The sequence below is a fragment of the Pleurodeles waltl genome, chromosome 1_2, assembly GCF_031143425.1.
Source record: "Pleurodeles waltl isolate 20211129_DDA chromosome 1_2, aPleWal1.hap1.20221129, whole genome shotgun sequence".
NCBI classification, from domain to species: Eukaryota; Metazoa; Chordata; class Amphibia; order Caudata; family Salamandridae; genus Pleurodeles; species Pleurodeles waltl.
Window position 1 is genome coordinate 809,741,489 of NC_090437.1, and position 25,864 is coordinate 809,767,352.

A 25,864-nucleotide genomic window follows, 5' to 3' on the forward strand; every position below is an offset into this window, starting at 1 on the left:
ACCATTACATCAATAGGTTTCGATGGAACACCTTCCCCTAGCCCATTGTCACAACCACTTGCATTCCATGTTGATAAATTTACTGCTCCATGTCCATTTTTGCTTTCTCCAAATACACCAGACAATATTGTGGCTCTTGATATGCTCAAGTATTTCAGGGCTACAATACGATGCTCTCCTGCGTGGGTATAAAAGGACCATGCTCCTTCAGTTCAGTGTGCTACTTCAGACATTACCGAAGGGTGCTGTTTGAACTGTAGTACCACCTCATGAGGTTAATAAACTTTGTCTTTTATTTCAGTTCCTGTGCCAACTTCTTCCTACATGGTCTGAGGACTTTGTGCAGAGAAAGGTGAACCCCTTGCACTAGTAGGCCTTGCTGAGGCTTACTTCAACACTTCTGTTGAGGACCCTGCCCACTCTTGGATGAGTCTCTCACATACTCCTTCTTGTGGACCCTGGGGGGCCTCCTGAGCTAGCTTCCTGGGGTCACCAAGCCTGCTGTCAATCAAGTGCTGGTGCAGCTCTGGAAAACACAGACTAAACAAGTGTTCCCGTACAAAAAAATGTACAGCCCCTGATAATCTGTTACCTCACTGCCCTTCACCCAGCCATCCAATGCTCTAAAGAAGGAATCCACATATTCAAGCCAGGTCTGGGAATCAAGTTTCCTTCTCTCCCTGAACTTCCTCTTGTACTTTTCTGGTGTCAGGACATACCCAGTTGTAAGGGTACTCTTCATAGTAGAGTAAGTGACCTCGGTAGCTGCCCCTAGTGCTAACAAGATGTCCATCCCTTCCACTGTGAAGTAGTTCCACAGGCCCACCACACAATCTTTCTTAGGGATCCTGTGCAAGTGGAGAGCTAACCCCAATTCCCTGAAACCACCTGTGTATGTCTCCCTCCTTGGTGTACTCTTTCCATAGATTCTTGAAAAGATGCACCCTTCTCTCGGACAGCACTGATGAAATGGTGCCACCATCTGTGCTGACCTTGCCTCTCAAGTCCAGCTCCTTTAAGCTCAGCTCTTGAGCTTAAAGCATTTTCCTTTTCTCCATGGCGATTTCCTCTCTTTCTGCCTCTCTTTTGAACCCAGCTAGTTCCAACTGAAGCTCCATCTCAAGCTTCAGGTTGAGCTTCTCCAGCTTTATCAGAAGCCTCCTGTCCTCCAGCTCCTCTGGGGTCAGACCTTTGAGAAAATACTGCTGCTTGCCCTGGAAGGTGCCTCCCTCCCAGGCAGATCCTGACTATCCACCAAATACACATCCAGGTTCTCCTCCTCTCCCTCCACAACAAAATTCTCCTTCTCTGTGTGCTCATTAGCCTCCTGACAACCAGGCCCTCAGCACTTTTTGCAGCTCCTCCTTTCTAGTGAGGCCTTTAGTAAGACACTTGAGCTCCTCACAGAACTTTTTGAGCTGAGGCACCTAATAGGTTTCCAACCTCCCCTGCTCAAACACCATATCCACACCAACTGCTGCAGGATCCCCAGACTGAGGTATGATTGTGGATTATAATCCAAAATCTAAGAAGTTTCAAGAAGGCAAAAAGAAGAGAAGGCCAAAAAAAAGGAAAAACAGTATGTGGTTGTCTAATGGTCTGTAAGTAGTGTGCACCAATCACTGTATGTCAAGTACAAATACAAATTCTATCCTCACCGCTGGTCACCACTGTTAGAAAAGAGGTCTCTAGTTGGCAGTGGTTTGTACCCTGTCCATGTAAGGACCCTCACTCTAGTAAGGGCAATGGAGTCACACAGCTCAGATTATCCCTGCTCACACCCTTGGTAGCCCGGCAAGAGCAGTCAGCCTTATTTTAGAGGCACTGTGTTGAGGATTTGTACGCACACACAGTAACAGTGTAAACACCACAAAAGTACTCTACACCAGTTTAGAAGTATTGCCAATATATATATATCTGAGTAAAATAAGACCAGAAGGACACAAATCCAACTTACACAAGAAAAGATACAAATGTTTAAAGATTAAATACTAGTAAAGCACTTAGAAACACAATAGATCCAACTGGGGCTATCACAAAGTCTTGATAGAGTTGTTCCCAACAGTCCAATGCCACTCACAAGGGAGTGCGGGCCAGTCATGGAGTGACCCCAGGCACAGTATCTTTGAAAATGATGAGGAAACAAGCATGTTGCTCTGAGGTAGGGAGGTGAGGCGTCGCTGAAGCCAGTGCTGCTTCGTTTCCTTACTGCTACTGGGAAGGTGAGGCGTTGGTTCCTTACTTCTAGTCAGGGGAGGTGAGGCATTGGTTCCTTATCGTTGCCAGAAAGGTGATGTGATGTCAGTGGTGAGGCATCGGTTCCTTATGATCCAGCAATGTTGATGAATCCAGCAAGTCAAGACACAAGGTGTCACGATCACACCACAGGCTACAGGTGCTGCAGGGGATTTGGATTCGGGTGTCCTAGATGTCTGGGACATGGCACTCAGGACTCACGATGTGGCTGCACTTCAGAGGGCCAGCTCTGCTGCATCAGTCACAGTCATTGCTGTAAGAGGCTGGCTTGGCTTATAGTGGGTACCTTGTGGTACTTCCACCTTGTGTCAGGTCCAGTTATCCCTTATTAGTAGATTAGAGGTGTTCTAGCAGCTTAGGCTGATAGAGGTAGCTATAACAGAGCAGCTTAGGCTGAACTAGGAGACATACAAAGCTCCTACTATACCACGTATATCATATAGCACTATATCATAAGAAAACACAATACTCAGAGTTACTAAAAATAAAGGTACTTTATTTTAGTGACAATATGCCAAAAGTATCTCAGAGGATATACTCCCTTAGGAGGTAAGTAATATACAAAAAATATACACACACAAACCAAATCAGGTAAGTAAACAGTTAGAAAAGTAGTGCAAACACTGTAGAACACAATAGAATGCAATAGGGAGAAATAGGCCTAGGGGCAACACAAACCATATACTCCAAAAGTGGAATGCGGACCACGAATGGACCCCAGGCCTAGTGTAGTGTGTAGCGGGTCGCTGGGAGTGTAAGAAAACACTAAGGATGTTCAAGATACCCCACCCCAAGACCCTGAAAAGTAGGAGTAAAGTTACCCTACTACCCCAGAAAGACAGTAAAGTCGAGATAGGGGATTCTGCAAGGACAACGACTGACTGCAAAACACTGAATATTTAGTCCTGGACCTGAGGACCTGTAAAGGAAGGGGACCAAGTCGAAGAGTCACGCAAGTGTCCAGGGGGGGCAGGAGCCCACTAAACCCCGGATGAAGGCGCAAAAGGGATGACTCTGGGTGGAAGAAGCCAAAGATTCTGCAACAACGAAAGGTGCCAGGAACTTCTCCTTTGGTCAGCAGATGTCCCACGGCGTGCTGGAGGATGCAGAGTTGTTTTCACGCAGAAAGACCACAAACAAGCCCTGCTAGTTGCAAGAGTCGCGGTTGAGGATTTTTGGGTACTGCCAGGGCCCAGGAAGGACCAGCAGGTCGCCCTTTAGAGGAGAGGACAGATGGGGCACTCAGCAATACAAAGAGCCCACGCAGACAGCATCCACAGAAGCACCTGAACAGGCACTTTGAAGATCTGAGGACAACGGTTGACTCAGAGTCACAAAAGAGGGTCCCACGATGTCGGAGTCCAACTCAGCAAGTTGGGCAATGCAGGACAGAGTGCTGGGGATGTGCACGAAGGAAGTCTTGCAAAAGTGCACAGAAGCCCGAGCAGCTGGAGTTCACGCAGTACACAGGATAACTGTCTGGCGTGGGAAGGCAAGGACTTACCTCCACCAAATTTGAACAGAAGGGCCACTGGACTGTCGAAGACACACAGACCCAGCTCCTGTGTTCCAGGGACCACGCTCGTCAGGATGAGAGGGGACCAAGAGGACCGGTGATGCAGAAGTTTGGTGCCTGTGTTGGCAGGGGGAAGATTCCATCAACCCACAGGAGATTTCTTTTTGGGTTCCAGTGCAGGATGAAGGCAGACAGCCCTCAGAGCATGCACCACCAGGAAACAGTTGAGAAAGCCAGCAGGATGAGGCGCTACAATGTTGCTGGTAGTCTTCTTGCTAGTTTGTTGCGGTTATGCAGGCATCCTGGAGCAGTCAGCGGTAGATCATTTGCAGAAGTTGATGAGGAAAGTGCAGAGGAACTCTGGTGAGCTCTTGCATTCGTGACCTGGTGAGATACCCACAGGAGAAACCCTAAATATCCCACAGAGAAGGATTGGCTACAGAGAAAGGTAAGCACCTATCAGGAGGGGTCTCTGACATCACCTGCTGGCACTGGCTACTCAGAGCTGTCCATTGTGCCCTCACACCTCTGCATCCAAGATGGCAGAGGTCTGGGACACACTGGAGGAGCTCTGGGCACCTTCCCTTGGAGGTGCTGGTCAGGGGAGTGGTCACTCTCCTTTCCTTTGTCCAGTTTCGTGCCAGAGCAGGGCTGGGGGGTTCCTGAACTGGTGTAGACTGGCTTATGCAAGGAGGGCACCATCTGTGCCCTTCAAAGCATTTCCAGAGGCCAGGAGAGGATCCTCCTCTCAGGCCCTTCACACCTATTTCCAAAGGGAGAGGGCGTAACACCCTCTCTCAGAGGAAATCCTTTGTTCTGCCTTCCTGGTACTGGGCTGCCCAGGCCCCAGGGGGGTAGAAACCTGTCTGAGGGGTTAGCAGCAGTGGTAGCTGCAGAGGAAACCCCGGAAAGTTAGTTTGGCAGTACCCGGGCTCTATGCTGGAGACCCGGGGATGCATGGAATTGTCCACCCAATATCAGAATGGTTTTGGGTTGACAATTCCATGATCCTAGACATGTTACATGGCCATGTTCGGAGTTACCATTGTGAAGCTACATATAGGTATTGATCTATATGTAGTGCACATGTGTAATGGTGTCCCCACACTCACAAAGTCCGGGGAATTTGCCCTGAACAATGTGGGGGCGCCTTGGCTAGTGCCAGGGTGCCCACACACTAAGTAACCTTGCACCTAACCATCACCAAGTGAGGGTTAGACATGTGGGTGACTTATAAGTTACTTAAGTGCAGTGCAAAATGGCTGTGAAATAACGTGGACGTTATTTCACTCAGGCTGCAGTGGCAGTCCTGTGTAAGATTTGTCTGAGCTCCCTATGGGTGGCAAAAGAAATGCTGCAGCCCATAGGGATATCCTAGAACCCCAATACCCTGGGTACCTGGGCACCATATACTAGGGAATTATAAGGGTGTTCCAGTGTGCCAATCTGAATTGGTAAAATTAGTCACTAGCCTGCAGTGACAATTTTAAAAGCAGAGAGAGCATAAATACTGAGGTTCTGGTTAGCAGAGCCTCAGTGATACAGTTAGGCACCACACAGGGAACACATATAGGCCACAAACCTATGAGCACTGGGGTCCTGGCTAGCAGGATCCCAGTGACACATATCAAACACACTGACAACATAGGGTCTTTACTGTGAGCACTGGGCCCTGGCTAGCAGGATCCCAGTGAGACAGAAAAAACACCCTGACATATACTCACAAACAGTCCAAAAGTGGGGGTAACAAGGCTAGAAAGAGGCTACCTTCCTACAATTGCACACTGCGGGGACCACAGCTCCAGTGCAGGCAGCGGCAATGAGTCGTACAGTGGCGCTGGTTCCCAAGTCGCTCTGGAGTCGATGTACATGGTTTCTTCGTGGCTATACCAGAACTCACTCCCAAGGGCCCTGGAACTGGATTTGGCACCACTTGGTGAGTACGGACTCTCAGCAAGAGAGCCCAGGTGCTGGCAGATGAAGTCTTTGAGGTCACTGAGACTTCTAACAGGAAACAAGCTCAGTCCAACCCCTTGGAGAACCTTTGGAAGCAAGACGTAGAAAGCAAAGTCCAGTCCTTTCACTCCCAGGACAAAATCAGCAGGCCAGCACAGCAAAGGAAAAGGCACAGTGACAGACCCTTCTACAGATATGAATCTTCTTCTTGGCAGAATGTACTCAGTTCAGAAGGATTCTAAAGTTGTGGTCTCAGAAGTCTAGTACTTACACTCATTTCAGGCTTTGAAGTAGGCAAACTTCAAAGGAAAGTCTTTGTAGTGCACAAGTCCCTGCCTTTCCCATTCTGACTCGAGACACACTCCATTGGTTGGAGACTGCTTTGTGTAAGGACCGACACAGCCTTACTAAGGTGCAAGTGTCAGACCCTCCCACCACTCTAGCACAGGAAGACCCATCAGCATATGCATGGCACACCTCAGCTCCCTTTATGTGGCTGTTTAGAGTGAATTCACAAACCATCCAACTGTCATCTTGACCTAGATGTCTATTCCACAGCCAAAAGAGACACGGAAAGGTTTAGCATGAAATGAAGTTTCACAGTTCCCACATTTTTACTTAACCAATGCATGTAGTTAAGGCAGCCTGGAAATGCTCTAAATAAACATGTTCACACTTCCAACCCATCTTCATTTACAAGTATTTGCTGAGGCATTTCTCCCCCTATGAACGTAGCCATGGACCCTCTCTGAGTGTATGGTTTGCCAAATTATATTTATGTTGAAAGAAAGGATGACACAAGTTGTGGACAAAATCACATAGCTTTTCCCTTTTGTAGTGTGCTTATTTTCTAATGAGAACTAGAAGTTTTCCAAATACTTTCCGAAGTTAATTTTTTCCATGAATAAAATGACTTTTGTGATCATCAGTATTGGGAGATCCATTTTCACCATGTGGGACCACATTACAAAAACTGCATCTGGTTTGTGCACCTCTGTGCACTTGGGTGCTACAGGAGGGGCCGCAGATGCTTGTGAGGGGCCTTGTATAATGCAGATAGCGCTGGCGCACGTGTAGTGCCAACACTATCTGAAAAGGGTGTTTCCTCAATTGCATTGAGGCATGATCCTATACACATGAGACAATCTCTTTACCTCAAATTGTTACCGTACTATGGTCATGGGTACAAAGGCAAAGAAGCTGTGAGGAGGTGCACTGAAAGTGCACCACAAAAAGTTAGTGCACTGTTCAGTGCAATGCCTGATGGATGCCCTCTTAAGGGGGTAAAGAGGGTCTTATGAACCCCTAGACAGCCCTGTGCAGACAGGTGCAGTCACTCACTGCACCCGACTGTAAAATGATTTCTCAAATCACTCTTTAGAGTGCAGATGTGTTGTCATCTGCAAAGTGAAACATGGAAAGGCTTCGAAGCAGCCATTCTGTATTTCACTTGAATGTGCTGCCACCAGGGCAGCGCAAGTTCATGGCTATCCTGAGGGTAGCACATTCAGTGTAATAAGGTGCTCTGTCCCTCTGTGCACATGGCACACCTATGGAAACGTGCACGTGGTGCTTACAGGAAAAGTGCCCTCTATTTGTAATAGGAACCTAGGTGGTGAGTATCAATTACTAAAATATATTGTTCACTCTGCAATAATTTGTGTACATGAACCATCACTCACATACAAAAGACTTGCAAGATGCCAGCTTCAAGTTGTGCTAATCCATTTCATCCAAGTCATTCAGTGAACGTTGCTTACACATCACATATCAATGAGCCATAGACCTGGTTCACAGATATAGTGAGACATTTCACATTGAGCTAAGTGGCATATTTAAGAGCCCCTAGCGCCTCTTTGCACCACAGTAGCTACTTTTGTTTACGTAAATGTGGCCCAACGAGGCCAAAATCCCTGCACCACATTTACAAACTAGTGCAATGCGTGCATTGCACCAATTTGTAACCCTTTGCATGACATTATGCCTGAGCCAGGTATAATGTATACAAAAGGGGCGTTCCCCCATTGTGGGGCAAATAAATGGTGCAAAAAAATCTAAACAATTTATTTTTGTTCTGTTTTTCAGCACTTTTAAACGTCTGTTCAGTGCAGACATTAAAAGGAGGCACACTGTTGATTACAATGGGCTTCAATAGAGTTTGCAGGATTAGCGTGAACATTTTTTACACTAATCCTGCAAAGCTCCAGACTAGGATCCAAAATTATGACGATAGTACCGTAACTACCACAATGGTGCGCTCTATTTTAAATATGGCTCACACATGGAGGCGTTGGGGAGTGCTAAGGGGCACAAGAAAAATGGCTCTGCCCCCAAATCTTGCTGACAGAAAGGTACGCTGTTGGCATAGTCCTAAATAAAACAGGAAACTATGCTAGCTAAGGGTAGCCAATAATCTAAAATGACCCAAGTTAATATATGTGGAATAAAAATTACATATAAGCGTGGGAACATTTGTATGCAATAGCACATTTGACATTTTCTACATTCAAGATATCATCCCGAACGACTGTTGACGCGGTCACTTTGGCTAATACACAGATGCAAAGAGTACTACATTGTCCTCTAATTCGTAGCTATTTCTTCGGGAATCTGCCTAGTCTCTGGAGTGGTAAGGACCACTTGTGATGTAGCAGCCTGTTCTGATCTTTCGCACTTGTAATCGAACTACTGTCTTCATGCCCCGCTCTGGTATTGGACCTCTACATTCCATTGTTGTTTTTAATTATGCTTAGGACTACCTGAATTATGCAGTTTTGTGGCCGTAGAATTTTCTTTTTAAGATTTGCTTTGCCATTTTGCCACAATGTGATATCTAATCATCGCTTTGCTGCGTAATTTGCAAATGTGCAATAGAAATTATTTCTAGCTCGTAAAAATACCCATACGTTGTGCCGCACTGTGGAAGACCATTTGCTAAAGTTTACTGGTCAGTCTTTAATATTTTATTGCTATATTCAGGTATTAAACTGGTACTAATGAGGTGAACATTTACTCAGACAGTATAAATGCGTAAAAAATAGCACGGAATGTGCTGCATTACACAGCATAATTTGCCTTTGGTTGCCGTGTAATTTGGTCCACCATATATAATGCTGGGCACCTCGAATGCATGTGCCCTTGCACAGCTGCAAAAAGAATCCTGCTCTTCTTAAAAAAAAAATAACACTTTTTATCCTACTACTAGACAAGTAGCCATTTTTTAGCTATAGCGGTACTATTGAAATACCCACAACAAATACAAACATATCTCATTAGCTGGCACTGTCACACGCTAATAACACTTAGAAAAACATTTGATACTGTAGCCAATAGCAGCATCGTTATGCATTGTTCACAACAGGGAATCTTAGGCCAAAAGCACCAAAGCTGTGCTCTCTGTTCGTCATCAGTTATATGAAGCTGAGATAATCTGTCGATGCTGAAAACTAATTGCCAACATCGCCTGGCCCTGAGATCTGAGAACATCAATGTAACTGCAATGCCAGCTTTTGATAAAAGCTTTTCTCATGAACAGATGCATTTTCATTTATGTGAGGTTTTACTCTTCTTTTGAACTGGCATGACAGCGTAGAGCACAATAAACGCACGTTTGAGAAATTGTGCTGGTGTTTCTAAACCTCTTACACTGTTTTTCCCTTAAAGATTATTGTGCATTTCTCCATCTCTTACCATCAGAGGTTCAGTTTTAAACACACGACAACTAATCTACCTGCGAAAAACAAATCCCAGTTGTAGGTTCTAAAAGTTGTCACCAGAATGTGAAACATCACATTCAACAAAAGAAAGTAACTGTTTCTTCATCATTTGCGTCTATTGGATTCTCTTGTGATTAGGGAATATCCAAAGAGCCTCCAGAATTTCGAGAGGCATGGAAGAGGTAAGTGCAGACAGGGAGATATGGATTTGCTATTCTTAACTCCACTTCTACGTTCCTTGAAGATATATTTATCACAAAGTTATGTATATGACTTAGGTTTAGAAGATCTATCCAAACGTACTTTTTTTATATTTTGTTCCTCGACATTCTAGTGACATTATTGTTAACCTTCTGGTCACATCACCCACCCACTCAGCAGGACACACACTAGATGCAATCTTCACCTCGAGCAACCACATAACCTACACTCACACCACCGAACTCCGCTGGACTGACCACAACTACACCCACTTCTTTTTCTCCAAACCCCCCACACACCACCACCAACACACCCTACCGCATGTGGGACAAGATCCCCACAGAACACCTGAACGCCCAACTCGCACAGAACCCCCCCAACACCAGCGACCCCAACATTGCTGCCCATAACCTCACACAATGCATCACAACCTGAGCAGACTCACTCGCTCCTCTTAGAAGAAACATCACCACCCGCAATATCAAGAACGCCCCCTGGTTCACCACTGAACTCCAAGCCTCCAAGCGTGAATGCTGCAAATCAGAGAAAGCTTGGAGACAGGAACCCTCAACCACCAACTTCTCCACCCTCAAAACCACCATACGCAAACATCACCAACTCATACGCACCACCAAGAGGGCATACTACAAGGAACGCATAGACGGTAACTCACACAACAGCAAGGAACTCTTTACCATCGCTAAAGGGCTCTCCAAACCCAAAGCCAGCAACATCGACCCCACTCACACACAACACCTCTGAGACTCTCTCTCCAACCACTTCCACCCCAAATCTTAGACATACACAGCTGCTTCACACCACAGGCACTCGACACCCCCACCACCGACACGATCAGCAATGACTTACCCCCCCAACCTACTACTCAGCTGGGGCGCTACCAATGACGAAGAAACTGAAAAAACTATGAATTCTATCCTCTGAAGCTCCCCCTCAGACCCCTGCCCCCACCGCATTTTCAACAAAGCCAGCCCAACCATCGCACCCAAGCTTCGTGCCGTAATCAACAGCTCTTTCAATGCCGCCACCTCCCCAGACTCCTGGAAGCACTCAGAAGTCACTGCACTCCTGAAAAAGCCCAGAGCAGACCCTGATGACCTCACCAACTACCGCACAATTTCACTTCTCCCCTTCCCCGCCAAGGTCGCTGAAAGCCTAGTGAACGCCCGCCTGTTTCACTTCCTAGAGGAAAGGAGCGCACTCAATGCCTCCCAGTCTGGATTCCGCAAGAACCACAGCACTGAGACCACCCTCATCGCTTGCACTGATGACATCAGAACCAGAGTCAACAAGGGGAGACCGTCGCACTCATCCTCCTGGACCTCTCCGCTGCCTTCGATACTGTCTGCCACTAAATACTCCGCACCCGCCTCCACAACGCAGGTATTCAACACAAGGCCCTAGACTTGCTTGCCTTCTTCCTCACCGAAAGAACCCAGAAAGTCCGCCTCCCTCCCTTCCACTCCACAGCCACCAAGCTCACCTGCGAAGTCCCCCAAGGGTCCTCCCTAAGCCCCACCCTTTTTAACATTTACATGGCCCTGCTCGCCAACATCCTCCAACCACACGGAATCACCATCATATCCTACGAAGACGACACCCAGCTCGTCATTTCCCTCACCCGAAACCCTACCACCGCCAAAACCAACCTCCACGGTGGACTCCTTGAAACCGCTAAATGGATGACAGAAAACCACTTCAAGCTAAAATCCAACAAAACCGAAATCATCTTCTTCGGCCCCAACAAAACTATATGGGACAACACCTGGTGGCCCACCGCCCTAGGATCCCCACCAAAGCCTGCAAAACACGCACGCAACCTCAGCATCATCCTAGACCCTTCCCTCTCCATGACCCAGCAGATCAACCCCATCACCGCCTCCTGTTTCAGCACCCTCCGCATGCTACGAAAAAACTTCAAATGGATTCCCAAAGAGACCAAAAAGACTGTCACCCATGCACTCATCAGCAGCAGGCTAGACTTCAGAAACACCCTCTAAGCCGGCACCACCCTCAAGCTCAAGCGAAAACTCCAGAGGATCCAGAATGCAGCCGCCCACCTCATCCTGGACCTCCCACGCCATGAACACATCGCCTCACACCTCAGATCCCTTCACTGGCTTCCGATAAACAAGAGGATCACCTTCAAAATCCTCATCCATGCACACAAATCCCTCCACAACACTGGACCAACCTACCTCAACGAAAGAGTGAACTTCCACACTCCCACTCGCCACCTCCACTCTGCCAACCTCGCACTCGCCACAGTCCCCCGCATCCAACGCACCACCACCGGAGGCAGATCCTTCTCCTACCTCGCCCCCAAAACCTGGAATTCCCTCCCCACCAACCTCCACAAGACTCATAACCTCTTGCTCTTCAGAAAACACCTCAAGACATAGCTTTTTTGAACAGTAATCGGCCTCCCTCCCCTCCATACCACCCCTCTCCCTCAGCGCCTTGAGACCCTCATGGGTGAGTAGCGCGCTCTATACATTTTTTGATTGATTGATTGATCCTTCGATATTCTGCCTTTGGACCTTCTTTCATTCGTTTTGCACTTTCAAACGTCTGCTTACTAATACTGATCGTTTTACAATTCCCAGCATTCAAATCACTGTACATACGTGTTACTTCCCTACAGAGTATGTTGTAAACACATTTAATTTTCACAACACGATACGGGGAAAGGTTCCACCATGTTGGTGTGATGATGTTCTAAAGTTATCCTAAAGTTGGGAAGAAATCACTACAGTAACAAGAGTGCAGGTTTTAAACACATCACCATAAAATATAAACCCACTTGAAATAACAGAAAACATTGAAAGAGAAGAGATGAAAGAACACCGACCATATAGAACAGTAACACTAAAATTAATTGATAATCCCTCCAAAATGCATTTCTATCGCCTATCACACTCGGTACCACACTTTCTTCCCATCAGCCATGTGTAAATGTGCTATGCTTGTGATTGCTGATTGGAAGAAAGAGCAGGAGCAAAATAATTTATTGATTAGTTATACTGAGGTGATTGGAACATTTGCCTCCATGTTGTACTGTGGAAATTACATTGGTGCTTTGATTGTTGTTTATTGATGTACACAATTTTCGTATTTTATGGCCGCCCCATTACATTGCTGCAAATCAAAAACAGTACTGCTGTAGTACTCATTTATCTCCTAGACCAGAGGTGTATGGCATAGCTCCAGCCATGTGGATCCATACCAGATTTTCAAGCGAGTCACTGAGTAAGTGAGCAAATTTCATTTAGATATGTTTTAGGAGGAATTATTTTATGACACCACACTGAAAATTTAGCATGCAGTCGGCTCTCCTGGGTCTATGTTGGACAATACAGAATTAAAGAGAACTGGTGTGAAACATTGCTAGATGCATTTAATTTTGATTAATGTTGAAAGAGACTACCTCACATTCTCTAGAGAAGGGAACTATGTTAAGGTGGTATAAAACCAGGTTTCCAGTTTTCTATATGTAATAACTAAGAATGGGTGTAACTCGCAAAGGGTGCGTAATCACACAGAATTACCCAACAATCTGCATGATTCTGCATAGTTATGGGAGAAGAGTAATTCTATGTATCACACTTTCTTAACATAAAAATGCCCCCTTGCTTCTAAAATGAGCAGAAAAATGCATTTTGTGCTGCGAAATAGGGCTAAATGCAACAGAGCACAAATAGCAGGGGCAAGCAGCTGCTCATTAATTTGCTCTCAGGCATAGGATTTTCCTTCAAATTAACCCCAGCATTTAGAGCTATTTTCTTATATCAAAATACCCCTATCACGTCTAAAATGGGCATGAGAAGGCATTCTACATTAGGAAATAGCACTAGGGTGGTCATTACAACCCTGGCGGTCGGTGTTAAAGCGGCAGTAAGACCGACAACAGGCCGACGGTAAAATATTTGCAATTACGACCGTGGCGGAAACCGCCAACAAAGACAGCCACTTTAACACTCTGACCACCACGGCAGTACAGACAAACAGCGCGGCGGTCACCGCCAACAGACAGGCGGAGGACAAAGTACCGCCCACAGCATCACAACCTACCAATCCGCCACCTTTTCCAGGGCGGATTCCCCGCGGATAAAAACAAGGCGGAAACAGGATTCCAAAGGGAAAACGCTCACCTCTACACACCCCACGAGGAACTAGGACACCATGGAGCCGGAACTCCAAATTCTCCCTGCGATAGTCTTCCTGCTCCTCTACTAGGAGCACAAACACCGGCGGCAAAGACCACGGTGAGTACTGCACCTACGACACAGGGGAGGGGGAGGGAAAAAACAGGGACACACACACACGCAACACCTCCACCCCCACCCTCACCCACTACAACACACACACTAATATATATTAATACATGATAGTCAAACGCCCTAACCACCCCCGGAAGAATGCAAAGACAAAAGGAAAGGAGTGTAACCATTGTAATATATAAAAAGCAAGTATGCAAAAAAAAATAATATATATATATATATATATATAAATATATATATATATATATATATATATACACCATTAACAAAATATACACCAACCATAGTAGTCCAGGTAGTGCTCCATTTAAGTCCGTGGAACACTGGGCCCTCACGGTGTGGGCGAGGCCCACACAAGATCCCCGACCTTGATGGAGAGAACACTGCAGGGGCATCAGAGAGCAAGAAAACAGGCACCTCAGGGGGAGGGAAAGGGGGGGCACCTCTGCCGGTTGAGTGCACGACTCCAAATCCACGAGAGGTCCACATGCCCACTGTTCAATACTGGGGAATGCAAAGCCACAGTCTCTCAAGTCTCTACAGTGGGTGGGTTGCCCACTGTTCAATCCTGGGGAGTGCAAAGCCACAGTCTCTCAAGTCTCTACAGTGGGTGGGTTGCCCACTGTTCCATCCTGGGGAGTGCAAAGCCACAGTCTCTCAAGTCTCTACAGTGGGTGGGTTGCCCACTGTTCATTCCTGGGGAGTGCAAAGCCACAGTCTCTCAAGTGGATAACAGTCTCCACTGGTTCTGGAGGGGGCATTGTGCCCAGAGTGCTTCATCCTGCTAAGGACTGCTAAGGACAGAGGTAGTGGATGGATCTCTCTACTGGTTCTGGAGGGGGCATTGTGCCCAGAGTGCTTCATCCTGCTAAGGACAGAGGTAGTGGATGGATCTCTCCACTGGTTCTGGAGGGGGCATTGTGCCCAGAGTGCTTCATCCTGCTAAGGACAGAGGTAGTGGATGGATTTCTCCACTGGTTCTGGAGGGGGCATTGTGCCCAGAGTGCTTTGTCCTGCTAAGGACAGAGGTAGTGGATGTATCTCTCAACTGTTTCTGGAGGGGGCATTGTGCCCAGAGTGCTTCATCCTGCCCGTGACAGACTCAGTAGCATCAGTGTCTTTGGTGCTCATGGGCCAGCGTTGCTTGACACGGCGGTGCCCTGTTCAACGGTGCTTGAGATGGCGGTGCCCTGTTCAGCGGTGCTTGAGACGCCAGTGCCCTGTTCAGCGGTGCTTGAGACGGCGGTGCCCTGTTTAGCGGTGCTTGAGATGGTGGTGCCCTGTTCAGCGGTGCTTGGAGCGGCGGGCTCCTTTGCAGTGACTCAGCTGCTGGAGGTCCATCAAGGCCCAGTGGGGCTTGTGCTGGCGGTCCTCTCTGTCCCAGCGGGGCTTGTGCTGGTGGCCCTCTCTAGTCCAGCGGGGCTTGTGCTGGCGGTCCTCTCTGTCCCGGCAGCGCTTGTGCTGGCGGTCCTCTCTGTCCCAGCGGGGCTTGTGCTGGCAGTCCTCTCTAGCCCAGCGGGGTCCTCTCTAGCCCAGCGGGGCTTGTGCTGGCGGTCCTCTCTGTGCCAGCGGGGCTTGTGCTGGCAATCCTCTCTGTTTCAGCGGGGCTTGTGCTGGCGGTCCTCTCTAGCCCAGCGGGGTTTGTGCTGGAGGTCCTCTCTAGCCCAGCGGGGCTTGTGCTGGCGGTCCTCTCTAGCTCAGTGGGGCTTGTGCTGGTGGCCCTCTCGGTCCCAGCAGGGATGATGGCTGTGGCCTCCTGGTCAGCGGGAATGATGGCTGTGGCCTCCTGGTCAGCAGGGATGATGACTGTGGCCTCCTGGTCAGCGGGATGATGGCTGTGGCCTCCTGGGCAGCGGGGATGATGGCAGTGTCCTCCGCTGTGCTGCTCTTCCCAGACTTTCCGGGTTTCTTGTGGCCCTTCCCCACTTTGGAAGGTGTCGCAACTGACTCCACACTCCCACCGGGACCCCTGGGAGAGGCTTTGGTGGCTGGAGTCTTCCCCCTCTCCCGCCGGGCACTGGCCAACTTCTGATGCTTCAAAGGTGGGGGACTGTCTGTGCTGTGGCTCCGTGCCACACTGGCTGCCCTGGTGGCCGGTGCACTTCAGATTCCTGTGACTACAGGCACCACTGGTCCCAGAGATGTTGTGGCTGAGGTGCTAGTTCAGGACCTAGGAGACGGACAGGGTGGGGGAGGTGTGGGAAAGAGGTCAAGGTTGGACAGGAAAAGTTTTTGGGAGACACTGGGACGGGTAGCTGGAGGGGGTTTGGGAGTGGAGGAAGAAGTTGTGGTTGTAGGAGGTGTTCGTTTGCTGACATTGGGTGAAGGTGCATGCGCTGGAGGCTGTCGTGAGGTGGATGGCTGTTGGGTGGGTGTGTGCCTGCATTTGTGTATCTTGGGAGGGGGCGTCACAGACACACTGGGAGAGGACACAGGAGACGTGTGAATGGTAGTGGGGGTGGTGACTGCACGTGAGCGGGGTGTGGTGGTGGGTGTGCTGGTGATGGCAGTAGTGGCTGTAGAGGTAGTGCATGCAGGTGTGAGTGTAGACAAGACTGGGAGGGAGGAGGGAAACAAGGAGGAGGGGGACACAGTGGAGGCAGTGGGTGTTGGTGTGTCTGCATGTGTCTGATGCTTGTGTGAGTGCCTGTGGGATGTGTGGTGCTTATGTTTGCCTGAGCTTCCCTTGTGTGTTGACATGTGTGCATGCTGGTATAGAGGTGTGCTTGGGATAGGCTGAGGTATAGGGGATTGGGTCTGGGTGGAGAAAGTTGGAGGGGGGAGGCTAGACACAGGGACAATGGCTGCCATCAGTGCTGAGGCCAGAGTCCGAAAAGATCGCTGAAGGGCTGCCTGACCAGAATGAATGCCCTCCAGGAATGCATTGGTTTGTTGCAACTGCCTTTCTACACCCTGGATGGCATTCAAAATGGTAGACTGCCCAACAGTGAGGGACCTGAGGAGGTCAATGGCCTCCTCACTGGGGGCAGCAGGGGTGACTGGGGCAGGGGGTGAGGTGCCTGTGGCGAAGGTGATGCCCACCCTCCCGGGTGAGCGGGCACAGGGCAAAGGCTGAGGGGATGCTGGGAGGGCGGTGCTGGAAGGGGGGCGACAGCTGTACCTGTAGATGGGGGGGCACAGATGTTGCCGCCACCACAAGGGAGCTCCCATCAGAGGATGAGTCAGTGTCGCTGGTCTCAGCCCCTGTCCCCGCCATGGAGCACTCCTCGCCCTCTGTCCCACTGGTGAAGTCCGATTCCATAGTGTGGCCCTCCATGGCCATGTGGGATGCAGACCCCTTGTGCTCCGGTGCCACTGCTCCTCCGCCTGATGATGCTAATGCACAAAAGAACAGGGAGACCACAAAAAGGGGGGGGAACGACAGAAGAAAGACATGTTGAGTGCATGCATTACCGCTACCGTTGGCTGACACGACAGACACACACGCCCCCTGCACTACGTCACACTCTTGGCCTCCACTGTTCAATTCCTGGGAAATGACCTACAATGCTATGGACGACATCTGCACACATGGATGGCACAGGGGCATGACTAGGTGTACTTGGCACTCTACAGAGGTGCGGTGGGGTGCCACAGGGCCTGCCTTACTGAGGGACCTTGCCTACGGAACTCGCCCTGGCCTAGGGAAACCCACAGCCCACCTCTCCCAACCAGACCCCTCCACTACGCGCAAAATCAGCAGGATGAGAGTGTACTCACCCCCTTGTGGCTGCTGTGATGCCCTCAAGCGCCCATCCAACTCCGGGTATGCCACCGCCAGGATGCTGAACATCAGGGGGGTCATGGTGCCATGGGCACCCCTCCCACGTTGATAGGCCATCCCCAGCTGAGCCTCCGCCGTCTTCTTGCTCCAGCGGCGAATGTCCTCCCATCTTTTCCGGCAGTGGGTGCTCCGTCTGTGGTAGACCCCCAGGGTCCGGACGTCCTTGGCGATGGCACGCCAAATATATTTTTTCTGGTGGGTGATGACCTACAGGATTTGTACAGGGGGAAGAGAAACTTATTACCAACTGCACCGTCACAGTCATTGGCCCCCATCCCTACCCTTGGCATGTGGCACATGCACTCACTGTTGTTTCATGCACGCCGCACTCTCCCCCCTTCCTTCTGACATCCACCCCTCTCCACACAGGCATAGCCCATACAGCATGCTCCCAGTGTACTTACCTGTCTGTCTGGAGGACCGTAAAGTAGCGTGTACTGGGGGAGGACCCCATCCACGAGTTTCTCCCACTCCTCCGATGTGAAGCAGGGGCCCTTTCCCCATACACTCGAGCCATTGTCTCTTCCAGACCGAGGTCACAGCAGCACTTGCAGTGTAGGTCCTCTCCTGTCGAAGATCAGGTATCGAGTGATTGAACTGATAGAAAATGGCGGTCACATCCACGGCGGTGAGTGCCGTCACCGCCGGCGTACATCGTCATTGGCTCCTGGGGCCCATAGGGTCCAATGCTAACCAATACAGCATTGCGCCGCGGTCTTTGACCGCCTACCGCGATGATGAACAACGCCAGCGAAGTTACCTCACATCCCATTGTCCCACTTTAGAGGTCAGGCAGCCGGCAGTTCAGGGGCCCACATGGCTTAATTTTTACCTGCGTCCCACATACCTAGGCCTAGACTCAACACACAAACAGGCAACTTTTTAGATTATGATTGGTGTTCTGTGTAAGCTGTGGGTACGTACCTCTGAGTTGTTTGACTCTGTGCTCGCTATTGTCCTTCATAGACACCGTCCGCTGGGACATGTGAGGAGATGGTGGCATCCTCCGGTGTACTGACCGTTGGTGGACCTGTCGACAATGGAGGAAAGACATGTGATCATCACATACAGGCTTGACCGTGCCACAATCCAGGAACTGTGTACCCAGTTGGAGCCAGACCTGATGTCAACTATCCGCCATCCCACAGGAATCCCCCCTCAAGTGCAGGTGCTGTCAGTGCTCCATTTCCTTCCAAGTGGGTCATTTCAAACAACAGTGGCCATAGCATCAGGGATGTCCCAGTCTATCGTTTCCAACGTGTTGTCCAGAGTGTTGTCTGCCCTGCTGAAACACATGCGGAGCTACATCGTTTTCCCTCAGGTGGAGGATTTGCCTACAGTGAAAGGTGATTTCTATGCCCTGGGACATATCCCCAACATCATAGGTGCCATTGATGGGACAGGTGGCTTTGGTCCCCCCCCACAGGAGTGAACAGGTGTACAGAAACCAGAAGAGTTATCATTCGATGAATGTACAGATGGTATGGTTGGCAGACCAGTACATCTCCCATGTGAATGCCAAGTTCCCTGGCTCAGTGTATGACACCTACATCCTGCGGAATAACAGCATCCCTTATGTGATGGATCAACTCCAGAGGCACCGTGTGTGGCTATTAGGTGAGCACCTGGAAGCAAGACAGTGGGAATGGTTGTCTGGGGATATCCCTACAGGTTAGTGTGTGTCTAACAGTTGTCCCTCACCATTTGCAGGTGACTCTGGTTACCCCAACCTGTCATGGCTACTGGCCCCCAGTGAGGAATCCCAGGACAAGGGGGCTACAATGAGGACCATGGGCGAACTAGGAGGGTGATCGAGCAGACCTTCGGCCTCCTGAAGGACAGGTTCAGGTGCCTCCATATGACAGGTGGATCCCTATTCTACTCACCAAAGAAGGTGTGCCAGATCATCGTGGCCTGCTGTACGCTTCACAACTTGGCTTTGCGACGACAGGTGCCTTTTCTGCAGGAGGATGGTCCAGATGGCGGTGTTGTTGCAGCTGTGGAGCCTGTGGGCAGTGAAGATGAGGAAGCAGAAGAAGAAGACATGGACAACAGGGACTCAGTGATCAAGCAATATTTCCAGTGAAACACAGGTAAGAATACAAACCTACCTACTACATGTACTTAAACACTACTACCTCTCCACTGTCTGTCGTTTTCACCCAGTGTATGGTCACTGAGTTGTCACTTTCCCTTACGATTTCACAGATGTGGGTCCCAATGTGTGATATCTGCTTTGATTCCTCATGGACTACAGCTGTGTGACATAGGTATGTTGACATTACAAATGAAAGAGATTTTTGTCTCAGTAATTGCTAATACACTATTCCGAAATCACAGAGTGACTCCAGATTGTTTTGTGATTTAAGGGTGTTTATTTAAGTGCTCAATATTGGAGGGGGTAGCACAATGGTGAGGGGTGATGGTGGAGGAATGTCCATGGCAGAGTCCAGTCTATTAGTCTCACAGGTGCATTGCCCTAATGGGCATAGGAAGTGGAGCTGGGGCAGTTAAAGGATGGACAGGGTGACAAAGTGGGACAGTAGGATGACATTCAGGGTGGTCTCATTTCTTGGCGGGGGTCTTGGCATTGTTCTCTGTCTTTGTCCTGGATCTCAGGGACCGTTTGCAAGGTGGTTCTCCCTCTGCAGGGGGTGGGTTGCTGGTGTGGGGGTCCTCTGGCAGTGCCTCCTGTCCTCTAGCCCCGGCGGAGGTGGTGGGCAGTTCATCGTCCATGCTAGTGTCAGGGGCCCCTTCTAGTGCCACAGTGTCCCTCCTGGTGTTGAGTTCTTCCTTCAACACCCCTACGATGGTGCCCAGGGTGGAATTGATGGCTCTGAGTTCCTCCCTGAAGCCTGAATACTGTTCCTCCTGCAGGCGCTGGGTCTCCTGAAACTTGGCCAGTACCGTTGCCATTGTCTCCTGGGAGTGGTGGTAGGCTCTCATGATGTTGGAGAGGGCCTCGTGGAGAGTGGGTTTCCTGGGCCTGTCCGCCCCCTGTCGCACAGCAGCCCTCCCAGTTCCCCTGTGTTTCTGGGCCTCCGTCCCCTGGACCGTGTACCCACTACCACTGCCCCCAGGTCCCTGTTGTTGTGGTGGTGGGTTAGCCTGGGTTCCCTGTAGTGGTGGACACATTGCTGATTGACGTTTCCTGGGGACGGAGGTATGGGCCCGCTGGGTGGGTGCTGTGCTGGTGTTTCCAGAGGGGGGAAGGTCTGTGGTGGCCTGTGACTTGGTGAGGGGAACCAACTGTCCAGAGGTCCCCGATGGGCCGGGCTGGTCATTTAGATACAGTTGGACAGAGGTGCTGTCATCACTGTGGGCCTCTTCTGTTGGTGGTGTGGACATGTGTGGACCCTCCTGTCCGGTGACATTGGGTAGGGGTCCTGCAGCGGTATAAAAGGATGTTTATTACATCTGTGTGTGCCATGGTGTGCAATATGTGGGTGACCGTGTACCCCAGTGCTTGCATTCCTGTGTGGGACCTTGTGTGATAATGGTTTAGGGGGGTGCATGGGTATGTGCAGTGGGCATGCTTTAGTGATGGGTGTTGATGCTTTGTTGTTGCATGCAGGGCTTGGTGTTAGGATGTGTGGTTTATGATGTTGGGACAATTGTGAGGAGTTAGAGTGATGGGGGTGAGGGTGAGGGTGGGGGTATGTTCTGGCATGCAGGTAGGGTGGCGGATGTAATAGTTAAGATTTGACTTACCAGAGTCCATTCCTCCACCTACTCCTGCGAGGCCCTCAGGATGCAGAAACGCCAAGACCTGCTCCTCCCATGTTGTTAGTTGTGGGGGAGGAGGTGGGGGTCCACCGCCAGTCTGCTGAACCGCAAGGTGGTGTCTTGAGACCACGGAACGCACCTTCCCCGTAGGTCATTCCACCTCTTCCTGATGTCCTCCCGATTTCTTGGGTGCTGTCCCACTGCGTTCACCCTGTCCATAATTCTTTGCCATAGCTCCATCTTCCTTGCAATGGAGGTGTGCTGCACCTGTGCTCTAAATAGCTGTGGCTCTACCCGGACGATTTCGTCCACCATGACCCTGAGCTCCTCCTCAGAGAACCTGGGGTGTCTTTGCTGTGCCATGGGGTGGTGTTGATGATGTGTGGGATGGTGTGTGGGGTGATAAGTGTGCTGATATGTAGTGGTGTGTAGTGTGAGGTGATTAGAAGTTATGTGGGTGATGGTGTTGTGTGCCTGTGGATGCTAGTATTGTTGATGGTGGTGTCTCTCTCTGGCCTTCTCTAAGTAATTGAGGTCATAGGGGTTTGTGGGTGATGTGGGTGTGTGTTTTATATTGTATTGGGTGTCTTGGAGTGGTGTGTTTATGTGTATCAGTTGTGTGTATTTGGAATTGTCCAATGTGGTTGTGTTTTGTAAGTGTGTGTGTATTTTGAGTGCGGTGGTGTGTACCGCCAATGGAATACCGTGGTTGAAAGACCACCGCGTGGATTAGTGGGTCGTGATAGTGTGGGTGTATTTCTGTTGGCGTGACGGTGGAGGATTTGTTTTCGCCAGTTTATCACTGACCTTTGGTGTGGCTGACTTGTGTGGGTGTCCGAATTTTGGCGGATTCCGTGCTGTAGGTCATAATAGCTGTGGCAGATTTCCACTGCTGCGGCGTTGTGTTGGCGGTCTTCTGCACAGCTGTAAGTGGCTTTCACCGCCAATGTTGTAATGACCGTCTAAATGTGCTGTCACTGAACTTACTCCCAGCATCTAGCTATATTTCCCAAGCACAAAATGCACCCCAAAATGGACACACAAATGGATTTTGCATCAAAAAATAATGCTCAATGCAGCAGAACACAAATAGCGAGCTCAAGAGGCTGCTTGCAGTCTCTAAATGTGCTCTTGTGGTAGGATTCTTTACCCCATATCTCTCTTAATTACACAAGCAGGAGTTATGATATTATTATTGGTAATTCTGCATCAAAGAGAAAGGCGAAATTACCAAAATGACTCAGATTACTCCAGTGTAATTAACAATATGCCTGGGCCTAGTAATAATGTTAGAATGAAGCCTGCCAGTCCCAATATACCTGCACAGATGAAGTACACTACTGAGCACTGCAGGCATTGTTTATGTGTTCAAATATGCATGTTGGACCTGACCTTCCGATTGCACTAGGAACCACAGATGGTGGTCGGCTCAAACCTGAAATATATGAAGTTTGTGAGCCTTAATTTCTAAACACCAGTGCACGAATTCACAGCAAATCAAAATCATAATAGCTTGCATTCTGCCAAGTTTGGTTTAATTTCATTTAAGATGTTTTGCAGTATCTCTGTTCAATTTTCCAATGGAGAAATGAATGAGAAAAATGTATTTTGGAACCTCTCTCTTTCTCGTCATGTGATTGAAAGATCACTCCAAAATTTTCCAGAAATGAGCTGAGGTGGATGACATTTTTTGGGAAAGTTTCAAGAAGATTTGTCAAATGGGAACATTGTTATAAGCTAACCAAAAATACTTTTCCTCTAGAAATGCAGACCATATTATAATTACCCAGGGTCAACACCCGGAGTGTATTATAAATGCATGTGTGTGTGTTTTCATACATGTACATATAACATTGTAAGTGATATATTTTAAATTCTACTATAATTAAAACAATTTTGTTAATGTAAATAATATCTATTCTCAAAAAATTCAAATGGAATAATTAAGCAATATATAAATGAAATAAACCATTTTGAACTAAGTTATTAATATTGACAACTTTAAAAATTTTTTATTAACAACCGTACATTAACAAAAACATATATCAAACTTAAATAGAAAATTAAATAAAAAACGAAAAAGTGCACTTAATATAGAAAATGAAAGAAAACATACAAAATAATAAAAGTGCCAGCAATAAAAAATGAGCAATACCAGCAAACGTGTTAGACTTCAAAGGGTTCACATTGAATAATGTAATACAAAATTTAGCAAAGTACAAAAAGGACTTTGGAGGAGTCTAGACTTACCATACCCACTTTAACATAACCTAAAGAAGGCCAAGAGTTGGATGTCAGAGGGGTAAGATTTGCTATTACCGCAGCATAAGCAAAATCAGAGAAACTGTTAAACTTTCTAGTGGTTATATTTACTATTCCCACTCCAATAAACATATAGGGTCTGATTAGGACCTTGTCGGATGGGATAATCTGTCAAAAACGTGATGGATATCCGGTCCACTGTTTTACAAGGTACATAGGATATGATAGAACTTGAAATATGGCGGGCAGGATATCTGTCATCTTTGTGGCGAGTATCCCATCCTCCAAGGTCGTAATCAGGCCCAAAGTCTGGGGCAGTGTTGGGCTTTGGAGGGGTTACTATTTTCACTCCAATCTAAGCAACATTCAGAAAAATGATGGACTTTGAAGGGGTTAGATTTACTACTCTCAATCTAATCTAAATAACAATAGTGAAATTGTTGGACTTTTTAGGGGTTAGATTTACTATCTCCACTTCAATTTAAGCAAAACCAGTGGAAATGTGAGACTATGATGGGGCTAAATTCCAACATAAGCAAAATCAAGGAAGATGTTGGACTTTGGAATGGTTAGATTTACTCTTCACACTCCAATCTAAGCAATATTAGGGAAGATGTTGGACTTTGGAGGGGCTAGAATAAATATTCCCACTTCAATTTAAGCAACAGTGATGAACATGCTAGACTTTGGAGGGATTATATTTAGTATTCACATGGCAATCTAAGCAACAGTAGAGAAACATGTTGGACTATGGAGAGGTTAGATTTAATATTCCCACTCTAATAAGCACAATCATAAGGGTAATTTAGGAGTTTGGAGGGGTTAGATACTATTTCCAGTCCTATCTAAGCAACAGTAGAGAAAGTGTTGGACTTTGGAGAATTTAGGTTTACTGTCCCTGCTCCCATTCCAACCTAAGCAAAAGACGTATTTATCATAAGGAACTTTCAACAATGCTTAACGCAACTCTGAGCGACAGTCTCCTCGAGGAACAATGATGAGGGTGTCTTTAAATTGATATGGATGCCGATGCGGCCCTGCCGCTGAGGAACGCCTCAGTTGCTTGGGGTCTGGGTGCTGTGACAAGGATTTCAAATATAAGACAGTTTGCCAAAGAGAGAAAGAACTGGTAAAAAGGAAATTACGGAAAAACCTGTTTGAAAAAATAGGCTGAATGTAATTGATGCACGTATTCCTTTTAATATGATGTACGAATAATATTGGATTGAACTATCAATGACTATAATCAAATTATTGAATTAAGCAATCGTGTTAACAGTGATCACTTTTGAATATCTTACAGGTGTGAGACATGTGACTATTAATCCCAGAATGCAATATAAATAGTGTGATGGCAGGAAGAGACAGACAATACCACTTGAGAAAGACATGGTTGTCGAAATGCATCGTGGGGTCTGAAAATCTGTCTGAATAAATGAAGCTGTCATGGAGCCCGTAGGAGTGCAGTGCCTTTTTTGTGGGTTATGGTCTAAAACCCTCCACGTGCACCAGTAGTTGAGCGCCTCGCTACTGTAGACCATTTGGTTTGGATATATATTAAAAAGTAAGTTTACCCCGGGGAGCCCCCAGGGGTTAAAACATTTTAAAAAAAACTTTTGGGGGGGAATGAAATTGACAGGTGGTCACCTGTAAGCAGGGTGGCCCCCTATGGGGGCAATTTATTTTTATTTTTAATATGATTTCCCTGGGCAAACAGGACAACAGGAGAGAACTCTTCACAGTAATCAACAAATTCACCAACATCCCCCCGTCGCAAGACCTCTGCGACAAATTGGCCATTTTCTTCCACCACAAGATTAAGGACATCCATGACAGCTTTCTCCTGCAGAACCCGCCCAGCATCAGAACCTACGACCGACCCACCCCCACGGAACCCACCCAAACTGTACACAGCTGGTCCACTCTCACCACAGAAGAGACTGAAATCATCATGAACAGCATTCACTCCGGAGTTCACACAGAACCCTGTCTTCACCACATCTACAACAGAGCCAGTGCATGCATCGCCCCCGAACTCCGCAAGATGCTGAACTGCTCTATTAAAACAGCCACCTTCAAAGAATATTGGAAACATGCAGAATTCCAGCCCTCATGAAGAAACCCACAGCCGACCCTTCAGAGCTAAAGA